Raw genomic sequence first — 18,760 nt, 5'->3', positions numbered from 1 at the left:
TAAAAGAACCATCATGAAAGAGTTGATGAGTCCATTTAAGACCTAGAGATAGCCAATCATTCCAAAAAATAGATCTATTTTTAATCTTGATAAGAGAGTTATACCAAATAGGGGATTGTAAAAAACGAGCACGGTTATCCAGGTTATGCAAAATAATAGGTTGAAAAGTCTTGCAAACATGTTGAAGAATAGGGAGAGAAAATTTCTTTGGAGCTTGTGACAATGAAACAAATTCTTCAAACGTAAAGGGCTGAAAAAAGGAAGTCTCAACCTCTACCCATAAAGGACAAGAAGAGGGGTCAGGAGTATGATCAGAAATGAAAGAAGCAGAATGAGTAAGAAAAAAGGAAGTATGATATGACGAAAAATCAGGAAAATTGACACCACCTAAGTGTTTAGGAGATTTAAGTCTAGAAAAAGACATTCTGGCAGTTTTGTTTTGCCATAAAAATTTAGATAATACGGAATAAATATTCTTGTAATAAAACTTAGGAATGTGAACCGGAAGATTCGACAAGAGAAATAAGACTAAAGGTACCAACATCATCTTGATAGAATCTAATCTACCCCACCAAGATAAGAACAAAGGATGCCATTGTTTCGTAGAGGCACTAAGAGCTGTTAGTACATTTTTAAAGTTCAAAGCCACTGTGTCCTTAATAGAAGGTGTAAACCAAAGACCAAGATATTTGATTTTGTTCGGGCTCCAGTTAAAGGAAGAAGTTAAGAAATCGGCATGAAAACAGAATTTATTAAGAGGAATGATTTCGCATTTGTCTACATTAAGCTTATAGCCAGACACTGATGCATATTTCGAAACTTCTGATAAAAATGCCGGGAGAGATGTATGGGGATTTGAGAGAAATAACAAAATATCATCTGCGTATGCAGAGATCTTTAACTGTGTAGAACCATAAGGGAAACCAGAAATATCAGCGTTCATACGAATTTTAGTTAAAAAGGGTTCTAATGCTAATATAAATAGGAGCGGAGACAGCGGACAACCCTGTCGAACCCCACGAAGAAGAGGAAAGGAAGAGGAAACAAGGCCATTGGCTAGAATAAAGGACCTAGGAGAAGAATAAAGCATTGAGACATAAGAAAGAAACTTAGGGCCGAAACCAAACCAAGAAAGGGAGGAAAAAATAAATTGCCAGTTGACTCTATCAAAAGCTTCCTCAGCGTCCAATGCAATAGCTGCCAATGACGACTTATGAGAATGAGATTTACTTAAAACATTAAAGAAAAGACGGGTATTGTCAGATAAGTGACGTCCTTTGATAAATCCACATTGTTCTTTGGCGATTAATTTTGGAAGAATTTTTTCTAAACGAAGTGCAAGGATCTTGGCAAAAATTTTGTAATCTAAATTAATTAAGGAAATGGGCCTATAATTCTTACAAAAGGTGTGATCTTTACCATCTTTGGGGAGAAGACAAATAAGGGCCTCCTGAAAGGTACCTTCAGATTTTTGGGATGTTATAAAGGATGAGAATAGTTGGTGAATTCTAGGAAGAAGTAAGGAGGAGAAATGGGAATAAAATTCTATAGTAAACCCATCAGGGCCAGGGGCTTTACCCCTCTTTAGAACTTGAATAGCCTCCAGAATATCTTTGTGAGTAATGTCAGCTTCTAAAGGGGAGAAATCAACCTCTGAGGAGGAAGGTGGGGCAATGGAAGATAAATAACGAGTAATTTCGGATACGACCGGAGAGGATTCCGGAGTATATAAACGCTGGTAAAAATCCGTAAATTCAGCCAAAATATCTTCGTCTTTATGAACCACAACATTAGAGGAGGTAACAATGGATTCAATTTTAGTACGTTCCTTCTTGACTTTGAGGTATCTAGCTAAAAGATTACCGGCTTTATTTTGGGCAGTGTAATACTTAGCACTAGACTTAAGTAAAAATAAATTGGCAGAATCAGTAGAAATTTTATTAAAGGAGAGCTTAGCCTTAATAAGATTATCTAGGTCGGATTGTTTCTTAGAGAGGTAAAAGGAGTGTTCTAATTGTTTAATTTGTGTGTTAAGCAACTGAGTCGATTGAGAGGCTTTACGACGTTTACGGGCAACAAATGTAATAATGAAGTCTCTAGAAGCGGCTTTAAATGTATCCCAAATAAGGGAAGGGGTTAACTGAGGCGAGTCATTGTCTACAAAAAATGAAGAGGCAAAGTCCATAAAAGCTGGTGTAAATTGTGGGTCCAGTAAAAGAGAGTTATTAAACCTCCATCTCCTAGTGCCTTTCACGGGGGGGAGTAATTCCAGACTTAAGGAGACTGGAGCATGATCAGAGATTAAGATAGAACCTATGTCTGAATGAGTAATAAGCTGAGTGAGGGCTTTGGAAATGAAAATATAATCTAACCGGGACTGGGAGGAGTGAGGAGGTGAGTAAAAGGTGTACTCTCTAAGAGTAGGGTGGCAAAGCCTCCACGAATCAACAAGGGCTCTTTGGGAAATAGTGGAGGTAAACAAAGAATGCATGTGGGAGGGGGAGAATCTAGAATCAGATCTTCTGTCCAAAAAGGGGTCTATAACCATATTACAGTCACCACCCAAAATCAGATAATCATCAGTGACTTGCATGAGCAAGGAAAGAATATGGGGCCAAAAGACTTTATCTGGAACAGTGGGAGCATAAATATTAATAATAGTCAGAGGAATTTTATTAATCAACAGAGAAACTGCTACCCACCTACCATCTGCATCATTATCTTGATTGACAAGCTGAACATCTAACTTCTTATGGCATAGAATGGCGACACCATTGCGCTTCCCAGACCCAGGAGAGGCAAAAACATGACCAACCCAATTACGACGCAACTTAGGAATTTCAGTATCTTTAACATGAATTTCTTGTAATAAAACAATATCCCCTTTTAAATTTGCTACATGAGATAAAACTCTTTGGCGTTTAATAGGTGACCCAAGACCTTTAACATTCCAGGATAAAATATTCAAAGTCATTCACAGATAAGGAAGAAAATGTAAATAAAAGGAAAACCGAAAAGCATAAGTAGAGAAAAACTGGATAGTAATCCTTACATTAGTAAGAGAAGGAAAAACAAAGCATTGCAGGGAGAAGAGATAATATCAAGTACAAGAAAGAAAAGCAGATACATAATTTAATAAATACGACCAAGGAACCACCATAAACACATTACATTGAAAAGGGAAGAAAATCAAAGAGTACAGAGAGAAAACGAGAATGAAATAGGAATCAACAAATAAGAAAAAGGGGTAAAAAATAGATTGAAGTAACTGGATAAAGAGAAAGAGAGAAAGAGAAAGAAAAGAGCAGTAGGTAAGAGTAAAAGGAAAAAGAATGAAACAATGGTAATGAAAAAAGAAATAAGGAGCAAGAGAAGAGAATAGAATAAAGAGAAGAGAGCAACAAAGCAAAAACAACCAATTCCATAAACATAAGAACACAATGGCAAAAGACATACCACAGGAGAACAAGAAAGGATGAGGGTGTTGGAACCACATCAGGGAAATGGAACGCCGAACGGGAAACCACAAGGCAACAATGGCAGGGAGGACGTCATCCAGGAAAATTGAAGAGGATAACAAACAGGGGCCCAAATATCCAAAACTAAGGGGAAAAAGACAAAATACAAATGTTAACAATGCGGAACAACAGAACCATATACAGTAAAACAGCAAACATTCTACATGAGGGAAACAAAACAGTTACAATCTGGAAACATCCATGGACTCATGACGACAAGTAGTCAAAAATTGTTGGAGAACAGCCGGGTCATCATAAGAAACAGTCTTGTTATTATATGTCACTTTAAAAAGGCATGGATGAAAAAGGCCATATCTCGCATTAAGACTCCGAAGAGCAGGTCTCATTTCCAGGAACTTTTTCCGACGATCTGCAGTCACTTTGGCATAGTCCTGAGTAAAAAATAGAATGGAGCCATGCCAAGAGATCTTTCCTTTTTGTTTGGCAGCTTGGAGTACTTTGAGCAGGTCCGTATATTCCAGAAAATATAAGATAGTACCTCTAGGTCTCGCTGAGGAGGAGGAAGAAGCAGACAACCGGCCCAAACGATGAGCGCGTTGAATGTTCAAAGGAGGAGATTCAGGAAGACCAAGAAGAGACAGTAAGAATGACTGGAAAAATGAAATTGTATTAGAACCTTCAAGGCCTTCAACCAGACCATAAATACGCAGGTTGTTGCGCCTGTTGCGGTTTTCCAATTGTTCGACTTGTTGTTTAAGACGATCAATTTCTGTATGTAAAATGGGTACCTGATGTATGGTATCCTCAGACGCGTCAACTCTTTGTTCAAGGGCCACAACTCTCTGGATGGTGTGAGACCAGTTGTCTTCAAGGCTTTGTAAGCGCGAATTAGTTTCCTCCATATAAGGCTTCAGAGCACGAATTTCATCAAGGAGAAGCTCCATAGAGACTGAAGAGGGTGGATTAGTAGGAGAAGGGGGGTTAATTTTTGCCCGTTTGCCAGAGGGCGAAGCTGCTGGTAGTTTGGAGAGTTGTTTGGGGCGAGTATCCGCCGAAGAGGAGGTTTTAGGATCAGAGGATTCCGGAGGAGCTTCATCCATATTATCTCGTAGGACATTAAAAGGGTTGTTATCAGCCAGTGGCGGGGAGATATCTTGGTGAGCCCCAGCACGAGCACCACTGCGAGCACCACGCGGCATTGCCATGAAGAAAAGGAAGACAAAGTCTCTTTTGGTGATGGAAGAGACGGTCACAAGGAGAGATGATTCAGATAACAATACTTGTCAAAGTTGGAGGAAATCCGCAACAGAGCGATGATGAAAAGAAAACGAAAAACTGAAGAAAAAAGATTCTGCAGGAGGTACTCCAATAATTGTCACAAAGAAGACCAGGAAATTACACCGCAAATGAAGAAAAACCTTTGTTCATATGATATAATATCAATCCCGTAGTGAATGGCACTGATAAAAAGGTAACAAATGCATCAGGAAACTATCGTCACAAAAAAAAAAAAAAAATGGCGGCCGTTGTTCTGACTGACCGCATTTTCCGAAATAAAATCACCTTAACGGCATGGAAACTCTCCGCTATTCCTCACACCGATAGCTGAGGTATTCCGACGGAGGACATGCCGATTTCTGCGACCCAGTACAGAGGAAAAGAAGCCTGGAAGCTCTCCACTGTCTACGTTGCCGCGGAGCTCCCGAAAGCAGCGGCCATCACCAACGGCTCCGAAGCCACGCGCCCCGCCTACGTGCAACTCTGAAAGGACATTTGATGCACCCACCCTGTTCCAATCCACATTATCCTGTCTGGGGAGATGCTACCCTGCCACAGGAGCCCTATTGTCCAGCTGGCGAGGCTGGGATTTTCCCCAGCAACAGCCAGCCAGGGTCGTGTAGGTGGCGAGTAGTATCCATTTTGTACTGCTTGTGCATTTTTAAATTGGTGTCTAAATTCTTCCGCTTTTCCCATATCGCCCCTCTAGCAGGGGGGAATCGTACCCTCATGCCCATGGTTGGACTGGGGGTATGATTCCTACATGTTTGACACCAAACACGATATGGTTCTGTGTAGCCATTCTCAAGTTATCGCGTTATCGCGATAGACTTATAATGCGGTTAAGAGTATATGGTATGGCTACACTACAAACAACCCAGCAATGATTTTACGAAGGTTGCAGGGAGGTCCTACTCACGTAGGGGTCCCCCCTCACACATACCTCAACACCCTGCCTTGTAGGATTAGCAAGGCCTGCTATAGGGGTGACCTATGGGAGTATGTGTTGTAATGGGGTGGGATATAGGGTACCTATATCCCTGTAAGGGGTGCTTGCACCACCTTACCTAGACTACAGTAGTGGTCTGGTGGTGTCAGTTTGTATGGCTGTCCCAGGGTGGCACAATAAGTGCTGCAGCCCTGGTAGGCCTACTGAGGGACCCATACCCTGGGTACCTAGGGTACCATCTACAAGGGACTGTCAGGGCATCTCTCAGCATCCAATGGGTTTGTACCTAGGGTACTTCACATTAGTTTTAGGGAGAAAGCAGATAGGCTGGGGTCCTGGATAGCAGGATCCCAGCCAGGCTAGCCAAAAACCACTCAAATACCAGGCAAAAAGTTGGGGGCAACCATTAGTCAGATTCCACCTTCCTACAGACACCCCCCTATAAAATGTGTACAAGAAATCTTATGAGAAGTCTTACCTCAAAAATTAGATCCAACATTTTGCTATGGACCCACCCCATATGGTAAGAATTACATGCAGCATGTCAGGACCTTCGGCCAGATGTGGTGGTGCATGTTCTGTGTCCCTGCCACTGGGAATGGGTGGGCTAGCAGCTTTTTCAGTTAGATAGTTCCAGTCTACACAGCCAATGATGGTCTCTTAAGAGAAGCATGTCAGGGCCTCAGGTTTGCCATAGGTAAAAACAACTCCCATACACATGCTATTAGTGCCCTAGGCCATAAGGCAAGTATGCCAGACCAACAGCACACATGCATGCATAACACACTTACACTCGCACACAAACACATAGTCACACACATATTCTCTCACATACTCATTCTCCCTATATCTTTTGCACTCTTTAGTGAATTTGTACTCTCACACAGACACACTGCCACTCACACTTCCATTAGTCAATCTACTTTTGCCCTGCTGCTTCTGCTATACCTGTCTTGCCTTTCAGTAAAGCTTTATAAAAACATATTTTTTATACGCTATTCAAAAATAAAAAAAAATGCCATGGCAATGTTTGTTACAAGTATGATATGAACGAAAAGTGCAGTTCCTTAAAATAGCTGTACAGGGCTTATATTTGGTTTCACATATGGATCAAGCAGTCACAGCATTGGAAATGAACGAATCAACATTCTAACATGTAATATTACATAATCCAACTGATATTATGATATGCTTGACTTCTTCAACAACCATGGATTTTATCCAGTAATGCATTTTGGGATTTCCAGACCCAACGATGTAAAAAAAAAAGAAGACATTTCCCAGAATTAAGTATTGTGGTGAACGGAAAGCCAGGACTGTCTGAAGGCGTCACATGATCTTCAATCCAGCACCATACCATTAAGTCTCAGCCCCATTCTCCCTCCTTGTGCCATCTCACATTCTCAGTCGACTCCGCCCTCTTACACCAGCCCCGTTGTTGCAGATGGAATTAAGTAGGCATCTTAGAACCACAGAAAGAGCAGGTATTCTGTTGGTACCTTTGTAGAAATATGTGTATATTCATGAGATTTTGTGAAATTTTTGTGTGTGCAGAGTAAAAGGTGTGCTCATGTAAGTGCTGGGTGATGGTGAATAGTGTGCATGAGTGGTGTGAGTGTAGTGTGGAAAATGTGCCGATGTGAGCAGGGCCGGCTTTAGCGCTGGTGGCGCCAAGTGCAACAATGTTTGTTGGTACCCTCCAATGACCACCTCTGCCACGGATTACTCAATACCACCCTTTAACAGTGCCCCTCAAGTCTCTATAACCACTCTCTCTCAGATGCATTTAATTAGTTTTATAGAACTACTCATACCAGTGTAGGGTTTCAGAGCACCTTACATCACATACCTTACACAGGGACAATCAATCATAGGTGTGTAAATCAGTATATAGGAAATGTTACATAAGAAACAGGACTACAAGGTGTAGGAATTACATGTCATCCATACTGGTAGACTCTATAGTTTATTAGAACATTGGAATGTTGGGAGCTCCATTGAAAACAACTGAGTGCTCCGGGCTTCTAATTGCTCCGACATTCCAATCTTTATTCACAGCTGTTGATGTGAACAAAAAGCATCATGGAGCCCAAAGGGATTTTAATCTCCTCGGGCTCTGTGAGTCCTTTGTTGGACAAATTAGAACATTCTGCCTCTAGGGCGGAATGTTCTAATAGCCTTAGAGTTCTCCATAGCGGGCTCTACCGGCCATTAAAGGCCCGCACCGAACACTGGATTGGGCCTGTAATGGCCAGTAGATCCCGCAATGGCGGGCTCTAAGGCTATAATAGTTCTTGGTCTGGAGAAGCACAAACTCAGAATTTAAAATGTCACACCAAGATTGGGGGTTCACTGTTTTATGTTTTTGACTTATAACCTGCAAGTAACAAAAGGTTCTCTCAGACAAAAGCAGTAACCCACTGACCTATTAACAATATATGCACTTTTTGTTCTACATGGTACACATTCTTTGCAGCAGGAAGATTAACCCACTATGCTACCTTACCATTAGTCGAAATTTCCACTCAACAAACCTCCGGTCTCTCTCTAGGAAGAACAGTTATCACCAAAGTTATCTAGACATTTTTAGTGTGGCAGCAGGAGCTTTCCAAACCAGAATATACTTGAAAACACGACGCCCGCGCCTGAAGTCAGTGCCCGGTGCGGTTGGTCTGCCCTAGAGCTGGCCCTGGATGTGAGTGTCGGGTATGTTACATGAATGCAATGTGAGCGGAGGGCTCATGTGAGTGTCGGGTGAGAGAAGTGCATGCAGAGTAAAAGGAGTGAGTGCAGGGTGGTGTGAGCAGTGTAAATGCAGGATGAGTGGTATGCCTGTGTGTGGTGCAGTGTGAGCGGCAAGAGTGAAGGGTGACTGGTGAGTGCATGGTGAGAATAGTTAGTGCAGGGTGATGGTGTGTTCCTATGAGTTCCGGCAGACTGCTGTCCCTGTGTGCAGGCAGGGTGAACAGAGTGCCTGTATGAGTGCAGGCTGAGAGGTCTGTCCATGTGAGTACAGGGTTAGATGAGGGAGTGCAGTGTGAGTGATTTGTCTCTAGGGTGAGTGATGTGCTTGTTTGCATTATGTGAGTGCTGTGCCAATGTGAGAGAAGGGTGGGATGTGTGAGTGCACGGTGAGCGATGCAACAGTGTAAGAGTAGGGTGAGAGGAGTGACTGCAGGGTAAGTGATGTGACTATATGAGTTTAGGTACGGATGAAAGTGCAGAGTGGGACAAATGAATGCATGGTTAGTGGTGTGCTTGTTTGAGTAAGATGGCAGAGTGAGCAGTAAGAGTGATAGGTGAGTGAAGTGTGTCATGAGTGCAGGGTGAGTAGTGTGGTCGTGTGAGTACAGGGTGAACAGCGCGCATGCATGGTGAGTGGTGTGAGTGCAGGCTGAGAGTTGTGCTCATGTGAGTGCAGGGTAAGAGAAGGATGACTAGTCTGAGGGCAGAGTAACAGTGCGAGTGCATGGGGAGCAGTGTGAGTCCAGTGTAATCCCTCTGAGTGTAGGGAGAGCAGCGAAAGTGGCAGGTGAGCAGAGTATCATAAGTATGCAGGGTGATCGGTATGCTCGTGTGAGTGCAGGGTAGGAGGAGGGTGAATTGCATGAGTGCAGGGTGAGCGTGAAAGTTGAGGGTCAGTGGTGAGAATGAGCAGTGAATTGTCTAAATGCAGGATGTATTCCAAGACACTTGGAGTAACTCAGCATTGTATTGACGGCTGGCATAGGGTTTCAGATAAAAGTTAAACCATTGCTATTATGGCATCATTCAGGAATGGAGGATGGAGTAAATAAATAATGTGCTGATCCTGCAACAAACTTTCAGTCTGGTATTTAGGGTTGCCAGCTCAGTCTTTTGATGTCCCAACTGGTACACAAATAAGCAAAAGCCGGTATTTTAGCACTTATCTGTGCATACTTCAAACAGCAAATATAAAGAGAAAGCACTTTTAAATGTGTTCTAGAACTGCATTAATGATCCATGACTAATAACGAAACAAAACCAGGACAGAAAAGTCTGGTTACAAATAAATACACACAATTGTATTTACAGCCCTATTTAGTGTTCATACAATTGTATTTGCAGTCCTATTTAGTTTCAAGACAAGTCCTTTGCAGGCTCTTCAAACAACAAATGGGCAGTATGTTTCTTTGAAAAGGTGGCATCCCTACTGGTGATATGCTTTTTCATGAAATACATTCCCCCAATGTGGCAGTAAAAGTAAAATCAGGGCCACTGGAAATATAAAGCAGGAGAGGACCAAATCATGCAGCAGAGTTAACTAAATCATGCGGGGGGGGGGAAAGACAAATTATGCGGCATAATGCAGCATATTACGTAGTAGTTTTACTTCATTATTTCGTTATTTTAAACTTGGCAACACTGCCTGGGCATTGATTGCACCTCATTAGTACAAGTTTAATACCAAAATATAACAGTAAGCAACAGAAATGTGACCTGTCCAGCTTTGCAAGGGCCTTACACTGCAGGGCAACACAGGTCGCTGCATTTTAGTAATTTTTGAACTGTTTGAGCTAGAGACACATTTTTTTGTTGAAATCTGCAGATTACGCAGCAGATGAAGGATTATGTGGCAAATGCAGCAAATCTATAATTATGTGAAAATCGCGGTGGCAGCACAATCGCATAATACCAGTGGCCCTCAGTAAAATACAAAGGTAAGGACTAGGCAGAGTGGGGGCCCAGGGGGTACTGAACCAGTGGAAAACACCTAAAACAAAGCCTTGTTAAGCAGTTCACAAAGGCATGTAAATGGTCTTTTAAAGACCTGTGAAAAACTCAGGTGTGGCAGAGATAAGACTCCAGACAATGCCCAGTCGATTCCACAGCCAAAGTTTAGAGTGGAGACATACATATAGTAAATAACTAGAAACTAGGGTCCAGGCAAAGATATTCAAGTGATTCTGGGAGTCCGAGTAACCCAAGTTGTGTGAGGATGCGAGTGACTTAGTGGAAAGTGAGTGAGATTGCAAGTGAAAGAGGGTTATCAGTAAACAACAAGAACTTCTAAGGAGTATGTGACTTAGTGAATTGAGGCAGCCAGTGAAATTGTGAATGAGGTAAACATGGAGCGAGTGAGACATTGAGTCACTGAGATGAGGGCTGAATGTGTGTGTTTGTGAACTAGCTAGTAATTGCCTAAGGTAGTGCAATAATAAGTCGCTGAGACATTGAAGTATTCTAGTAATTGTTTGTGTGTGTGCGTATTGGTGAACAACTGAGTGACTGAAATAGTTGTGTGAGTGTGAACACTTATGATTTCGAAACATGTCACCTAAGCTCTAGCTGAATCCAATAGTGACTCCGGTGTGCCATTGTTAAACATTGGTGCCCCCACAGAAGGCAAATATTATTGCCTGATTAGAATTTCTTTGGCACCCAGGCAGTATTACTTTGGAAAATGAAGTTAATTAATAACTACTAAGACCTCTGAACAGTGACACAAGATAACCAAAAACCCATTTTACAATCTGAAACAAAGGGTTGTCACTCGGGGGGAGTGAGGATTGCGAGGACAGAAGATTCCAGAATAGAGGGCGCATTTTGTTCCCTACTCCTATTTTGCATTGTGTTTTTGCAACATAAAACAGGGAACAGTGAGACAAACATTCTCCTTAGCTGGATCTGACTACTCTGCCTCACTGCTGTATAAATATAATGTAAATATAAAAGATTCTGTTGTTAAAGGTGGGGACGTTTCTAGGCAGGGCCTGCCCATGTGTTTTGTCCTCAATTATTTTTCAGGAGGGCTGATGACAACCAGGTACACAGTCTTCCCACTTCATTGTGCCCATGTTTTGTATACTCTGGCTTGGAGCCTGCATTTCTACCTCCTGTGAGAGTCATCACCTTGCATCACTGCTCGTCTGCACCACACACCCACAAAATAGGAGAGGATGTAACACCCCTTACCTGTGAGCCGAGGCAAGGTTCTCCGATGCGGTGTCTTCGGGTCTCCGAAGATACAGGCGAAACGAGCATCAAGATGATCTCCTTCCCAGTGAAAGCTCCAGGAGTTATGCGTATCGACTATCGGGGGGCTCCATTATATACACGTGGCAGGCCAAGATGGCCACGCGTTGCAGCACGCTACCAAATATGGGACTTGTGGTCCGGTTCGGAAGAGCTCCCTACTTTCAATAAAAAGGAAAGGAAAGCAAGACAGTTTGATCTACAGGCCAACAAACAGGTCTCGAGGAGTGAGCGTTTGTTATTCAGCACATCTCTTTGTTCAATGCTGGGGACCACAAGCACCTGCACATCACATGCATTGCAATAACATAAAGGATACCTGGTGCACTGACAAGCCCTATCAAAAGGGAGTAAAGAAAACGTCATACTGTTTCCAGTCTCGGTCTCTCTTCTCTCAGGTTCCATTCTTTGCTCTAAGAATGAAAAGCCACGCACAGTTGCTCGCTCATGTCACACCCTGACACAAAGAAACCAAAAAATAGTTTTTCTATGAAAACGTGGTTCTAAATGATATATATCTATATATCATATGATCCAGTAGAAGGCTGTGAGCCGAAATGCGTAGACCTTCCATTTGTGTTAGCACTATGGTGTGATTAATACACAACTATAAAGAAGTAACCTACTGTCTATGGTGCCGTGAGTTATTCATTGTGTAGAGGATAGAGAAGGAATGTGGAATATATATTTATGTGTGTATATATATATATATATATTTTTTTTGGACAAAAAACGATTCCTCTGTCACAGCGCGCTCATGATAGGTGCGAGTAATGCGGATCAGGAATCGAAGTCCGCATTGCATATTTTCATCAAAGACAAAGGATTACTCGCACTCCAGGAGATGTTTTTCAAGCTTCTTTAATCCAGTGTTTTTACAGCCAACACCATCAGCTCTCACAAACCAATGCGTTTCGACCAGATTGGTCTTGATCACGGTTAGCGGGGTTCCACTATTAGTGTCTATTTATACACAACTACCCAATCAACTTATTAAGGTGCATTATGGGAAATGTGGTCTTATAATTGCCAGTCCATGTCCTCTCTGGACTGGAGACATGCATCCTAGGACCGGTTTCGGGCTGTCAGCCCTCATCAGCCAGGATAGCTTGACTCCAGTGGCATGGAGAGCACGGGACCCGCGTCTTGGCATACCCGTCCCACTTGGGGTGACAAATGCAAAAAGAACAATTGATGAACAGATGCTGAACAATGTCATACATTCACCCCCGTACAGAGATCTGGGCCTAAATCCATTGTTTTTTTGCTCACCATGCCATTACAGTTTGGACCCGGCCATATGCAAATCAGTCTTGACCCTGCGCCCAATGGGAACAGTCCAGCCCGAACTGCCAGGCCAGGTCTTCCCTGGACTGGAAGCCTGGTTATTGTTCTCCTATGTAACAACTACTGTCCTCTTCTATGATTGTTTTTCAATTTTCCTCTCTATGGTAAGTAAAATTGCTAAACGAGTTCATGCAGAGTTGGCGAAAATCTGTATACAACAGCAAGTCACTTTCTCCCATTGTCCTGCCAATCCAATAATGTTTCTGAGGTCAATAATACGAATATCGTTTATTATATTTATATTTTCGGTTTCATCTACTGTTTAACACAGCTCAAAGTCTGCTGCGAAGAACTTTGCCTCGTGAAGTGTGGTGAAGTTACGAAGGAGTGGTGATTCTTGTTTTTATTTAGGGTATACCGTGAGGTGGGTTATAGAGTCTGCCAACTGTTCCAAATTCCAAAAGTCTGTGTGCACTGATGAGCTTTTAATTTTTCCGGATTTTCTATTTTCATACCCATTTTTATTATATAACTTTCAAAGACACTGAAATAATGAAGAAAAAAAACATTTCCAATGTTTAAACAGTTCTACAAAGACAAGAGGATAGGTTCTGAAATTACTAAATTGAGATAATCATGAAATATATATCGCTAATCAGCAAGCTAAGTTAGAGGAGTAACAGCAGAAACATAAAACAAAGAAGTGGAATAAAGGACAACAGACGAATACCACAAACGTCAATAAAAAGAAATGCAAACGTAAAAGCAGTGACATGAAAAGTACACAAAGCAAAAACCAAAGGAAATGATGGACTGAGTGTTGAAAATTGCAAACACTCACCCCCAGTCAACTGATCTGGGTTTAATCCATCACCATTCTTTAGCCCACTCTGCCACCCCAGTTCAGACATGGCCATATGCAAATCAGTCTGACCCTGTGCCTCATGGGAACATAAGGCACAGGGTGCCTGAAATGCCAGAAACCGGTCCCAGGAAGCTTGTTTCCGGTCCAGGGAAGACATGGCTTGTCAGTTCGGGCTGGACTGTTCCCATGAGGCACAGGGTCAGACTGATTTGCATATGGCCATGTCTGAACTGGGGTGGCAGAGTGGGCTAAAGAACGGTGGTGGATTAAACCCAGATCAGTTAACTGGGGGTGAGTGCTTGCAATGTTCAACACTCCGTCCATCATTTCCTTTGGTTTTGCTTTGTTCGCCATAAGTTGGCAGGGTATGCTCAGACGTGAGTCCCTTGCTCACTTTGCCACTGGATTCACGCAAGCCTGGCTGAAGACGGCTGAAATGCCAGAAACCGGTCCCAGGAAGCTTGTTTCCGGTCCAGGGAAGACATGGCTTGGCAGTTCGGGCTGGACTGTTCCCATGAGGCACAGGGTCAGACTGATTTGCATATGGCCATGTCTGAACTGGGGTGGCAGAGTGGGCTAAAGAACGGTGGTGGATTAAACCCAGATCAGTTGACTGGGGGTGAGTGCTTGCAATGTTCAACACTCCGTCCATCTTTTCCTTTGGTTTTGCTTTGTTCGCCATAAGTTGGCAGGGTATGCTCAGACGTGAGTCCCTTGCTCACTTTGCCACTGGATTCAAGCAAGCCTGGCTGAAGACGGCTGAAATGCCAGAAACCGGTCCCAGGAAGCTTGTTTCCGGTCCAGGGAAGACATGGCTTGGCAGTTCGGGCTGGACTGTTCCCATGAGGCACAGGGTCAGACTGATTTGCATATGGCCATGTCTGAACTGGGGTGGCAGAGTGGGCTAAAGAACGGTGGTGGATTAAACCCAGATCAGTTGACTGGGGGTGAGTGCTTGCAATGTTCAACACTCCGTCCATCATTTCCTTTGGTTTTGCTTTGTTCGCCATAAGTTGGCAGGGTATGCTCAGACGTGAGTCCCTTGCTCACTTTGCCACTGGATTCAAGCAAGCCTGGCTGAAGACGGCTGAAATGCCAGAAACCGGTCCTAGGAAGCTTGTTTCCGGTCCAGGGAAGACATGGCTTGGCAGTTCGGGCTGGACTGTTCCCATGAGGCACAGGGTCAGACTGATTTGCATATGGCCATGTCTGAACTGGGGTGGCAGAGTGGGCTAAAGAACGGTGGTGGATTAAACCCAGATCAGTTGACTGGGGGTGAGTGCTTGCAATGTTCAACACTCCGTCCATCATTTCCTTTGGTTTTGCTTTGTTCGCCATAAGTTGGCAGGGTATGCTCAGACGTGAGTCCCTTGCTCACTTTGCCACTGGATTCAAGCAAGCCTGGCTGAAGACGGCTGAAATGCCAGAAACTGGTCCCAGGAAGCTTGTTTCCGGTCCAGGGAAGACATGGCTTGGCAGTTCGGGCTGGACTGTTCCCATGAGGCACAGGGTCAGACTGATTTGCATATGGCCATGTCTGAACTGGGGTGGCAGAGTGGGCTAAAGAACGGTGGTGGATTAAACCCAGATCAGTTGACTGAGTGCTTGCAATGTTCAACACTCCGTCCATCATTTCCTTTGGTTTTGCTATGAAAAGTACACATACATCTTTCTGGCCTTTCTCCAGGTCTGCTGAGTGAGGCAGTAGTAGAGGGAAAGAAAGCATTAGGTAAGACCTTAAACCTATAGTATTTGTCCTTTAAATGCTTGAATCTCGCTGGGTAGATGTACAATCGGTATTAAAACACTGGTTATTTATAGTCAGGGCTCGAGTCGGGGTACCACGCGGGTGGACGGCGTCCCCCCACTTATTTTACCAGGTTTTTCCGGGTGGACGCCGTCCCCCCTGCCCAAAAGCTGGACAGCATTGTGTGAGCAGAGAGCCCGGGTGGGAGGGAAGTTTCCCGTAAATTACCAAAGATATGCTAATATTTGTAATTGGAGACTTTAAGAGGCTCCGGTGGTGTGTGCAGGCTGGAGTGATTGGGAGGCGGAGCGAGCAGGCGTTGGCGGTTAACGCTTGGAATGTGTGTCCTTCTGTATCTTGTGCACTTTTGAGCACTTCGTTGTGCAACTGGGGCACCCCCTCGGGGGAGTGGGGGGGAGGGGGGGTTGCAAAGGACATCGAGGAACAGACCAGGGGTAGCAGTGCTGTGAAATGCCCCGTCATCTAAAGGCATATGAATACTTATGAGATTCCTGTTGTGACGTCACTTCCGGTGACAGCGTCCCCCCACTTCTTTTCACGAGATTCCTGTTGTGACGTCACTTCCGGTGACAGCGTCCCCCCACTTCTTTTTTTAGGACTTGTGCCCTGTTTATAGTAAATCTTATTCAGAGGCCATACACAAGTGTGAGTAGTTCACCAGGGGTGCTGTTTTTTGCACACACATTCTGATTTTAGATTTGTATTGTAAATAGTTATTTCCTGGCAACTGAATGAAAAGAACAAACAGTGGCAGGCCTGCTAAATCAGACGGTGCCATCATGTGCCATGCTATTTCGACTTCCTTCATAAGGTCACCAAGTGAAAAGCAGATTGTGAGCACCAGGGTGGATGGAAACCTCTGACACAAAGTAGGTTTCCAGCTCGTTTGTGGAGGTTTTGCACAGCCAATGTCCATTACGGGTTTTAAACCTCCCCAGGAAATTGGCAGCAGTTTCAGAAATGTTTGTTAATGCATCTGTGGGAGTAAGAGGGCCTCTGGGCGCGACGACGTAGGGAATGTGATCCGTCGGCTAGACTGCCGACTTTGGTGCTGGGGACCAGGGTTCGAGTCTCGGGGTCGGGTCCACATCCTGTGATTCTGGGCAAATCACGTAATCTCCCCGTGCCTGAATGTGTAATGTAAATACGGTGCTCATGTAAAGCGCTCCAATACCTTCGGGTCGAGTTCGCGCTATATAAATATGAAGAAAAAAAAAAGCTGTTGATATGTGTCACCAAGAGAGAGTTCTGGATGATTCGAGAGCTTTTGGAAACTCAAAGTGCCTGTTCCCTCCTCTAGAACACTGGTAGTTGACTATCTGCGTTAAGTGGACTACCATTTTGAGAAATCAGAGGCTACTGTCGCAGAACCCCAGTGTATTCTGCTAGTGCCCGGTGGCAAGTGCAGGCCGGCGTTATAACCAGCAGTGCATTAGAAATGGAAACCCACCTGTTAGTTTCGGCTGGTTGTCAGATTAACGTTTCTGAAGAACCTTAGGCAGGAGCAATCTCGCAACTGGGAGGTGAAAGTCAAACATTGCCGGCCATGCCCTATTCCCACGATTAGGCCAACCTCAAATGGGCGTGCAGCATTCCTCCCGCATTCTCGAGGTATCCGAGGTCTCGGCAGGCACAGGAGATAGCACTGCTGACACAAAGGGAACGTTTAGAGCGCGGCTGCAGTGGAGGAAGGGGTCGTGCCGTACTCCCAGCTTCCTGGGCTGTGCAGGGGCGCAGCTATTTCGAAACAGTGGTTGGAAGCCAGTCTGCGCGATTTGTGCCTAGCTCTTAGTCCAGGACAGTTCAGGGCAGGCTCAACCCACCGAAGAAAGTGCATTTCTTCTCAGTACCTGATCTGTGCAGGCGTTGGCAAGCAGGGCCAGGCTGCATCAGAAAATAGTCACTGGCACCAAAAGAACAGTGGCCTCCATTTTTAAATACGATAGCTTAAAAAACACGGCCCAAGTTTGGAAATTAGGGCAGTTTCGAAATCGAAAAGACAAGCTCTGTGTGTGTTTTGCAAAGAGATGAGCGACTGCCTTGGACGTCAGTTCATCAAAATGCCTGCAATTTGGAAACCTTGACAGCATACAGAATTTGGCCTAGTATAGCCACAGTGCAAGCGCCTTATTGGCCCTGGGATGTGAGTCTTTCTGGACAAACCCTGAGAAGATAACACCTGCAAGTGCAGCCTACATTAAGGGTGAATAATGGCCCAATTTGAAAGTAAAGCAGGGACATCAATTGGCACGATTTTTGTAATATAAACCCTCCAGTAAGTTTGAGCAGGGCATGGATCAGCTTTAGCCTGACCTAAAAAGATCTCTGTAGTGGGGCCAGCCCATCCTCGTCGCCATAAATGTAGTGGGCTGGCCCCACGTGTGCAGGATGAACAAGTAGACGCTGTAGACGTGGCCAGGTAGGAGTAGATGAAGTTTATTGAGATCTTAGGTGTAGAAGTAGTAAACCCAGAACAGGCCCAGATCAGGCTCCACAATAGGCCCCAGAATAGACCCCACCAGGAGCAGCATCCTAGATGCTCAGCCCATCTTCCCAACTGTCTCAGTCCCACACAGGCATCCAAGCATTCCACTCACACTAACATTCTACGTGGAACACTAACACTGGCTGAGCAGCCAGGTACAGAATGAAAGGGAACATATTAACATGACCTGAGGATACTACAATCTCGCTATAAAAGATTTAGGCTGGGCACATTACCAGTAAAAACATTCGCTAAGAAATGGCACAGAAAGGCCTCAACCTCATGCACTTGCAATCAAGGTGGTGAGGAGACTTTACTGTTTTTCATGTTTCTATGTACTTGAATGCAAGGCGACGGGTACCTGCGACCCCTTTTTATCATATTTAATGTCAGACTATGCAATGCACTTTGTCATTATGTCTCCGAGTGGATACTGATATATATTCGCTCTTGTGGCTTTCTACTTCTATGCGGCCTGGAGTGCAGCAAGACTTTCCACCCACGAGGCTTTACCCTCTACATGTTCATGAGGCCCCAGTGGATGTGGTACAGAGTGAAATGTATAACCCAGGCCCTCTTTCTTAAATGCCAATTGGTGTGCCTTGGGTAAAGACAGTGCTTTACTTGTAAAAAAATAAATAATTGCCAGGGC

At 44.1% G+C, this 18,760-nt stretch overlaps 1 protein-coding gene across 1 annotated transcript in view; it reads left to right on the top strand.

Moving 5' to 3' along the window:
- The window catches only part of LOC146798397 (sphingolipid delta(4)-desaturase/C4-monooxygenase DES2-like), a 171,083-nt gene that overhangs the window by 10,709 nt on the left and 141,614 nt on the right, over window positions 1-18,760 (top strand). The gene's annotated exons all lie outside the window — the stretch shown is intronic.

Source organism: Triturus cristatus, chromosome 9 (assembly GCF_964204655.1).
Source record: "Triturus cristatus chromosome 9, aTriCri1.1, whole genome shotgun sequence".
NCBI lineage: Eukaryota > Metazoa > Chordata > Amphibia > Caudata > Salamandridae > Triturus > Triturus cristatus.
This window is presented reverse-complemented; position numbering and strand designations above follow the sequence as displayed.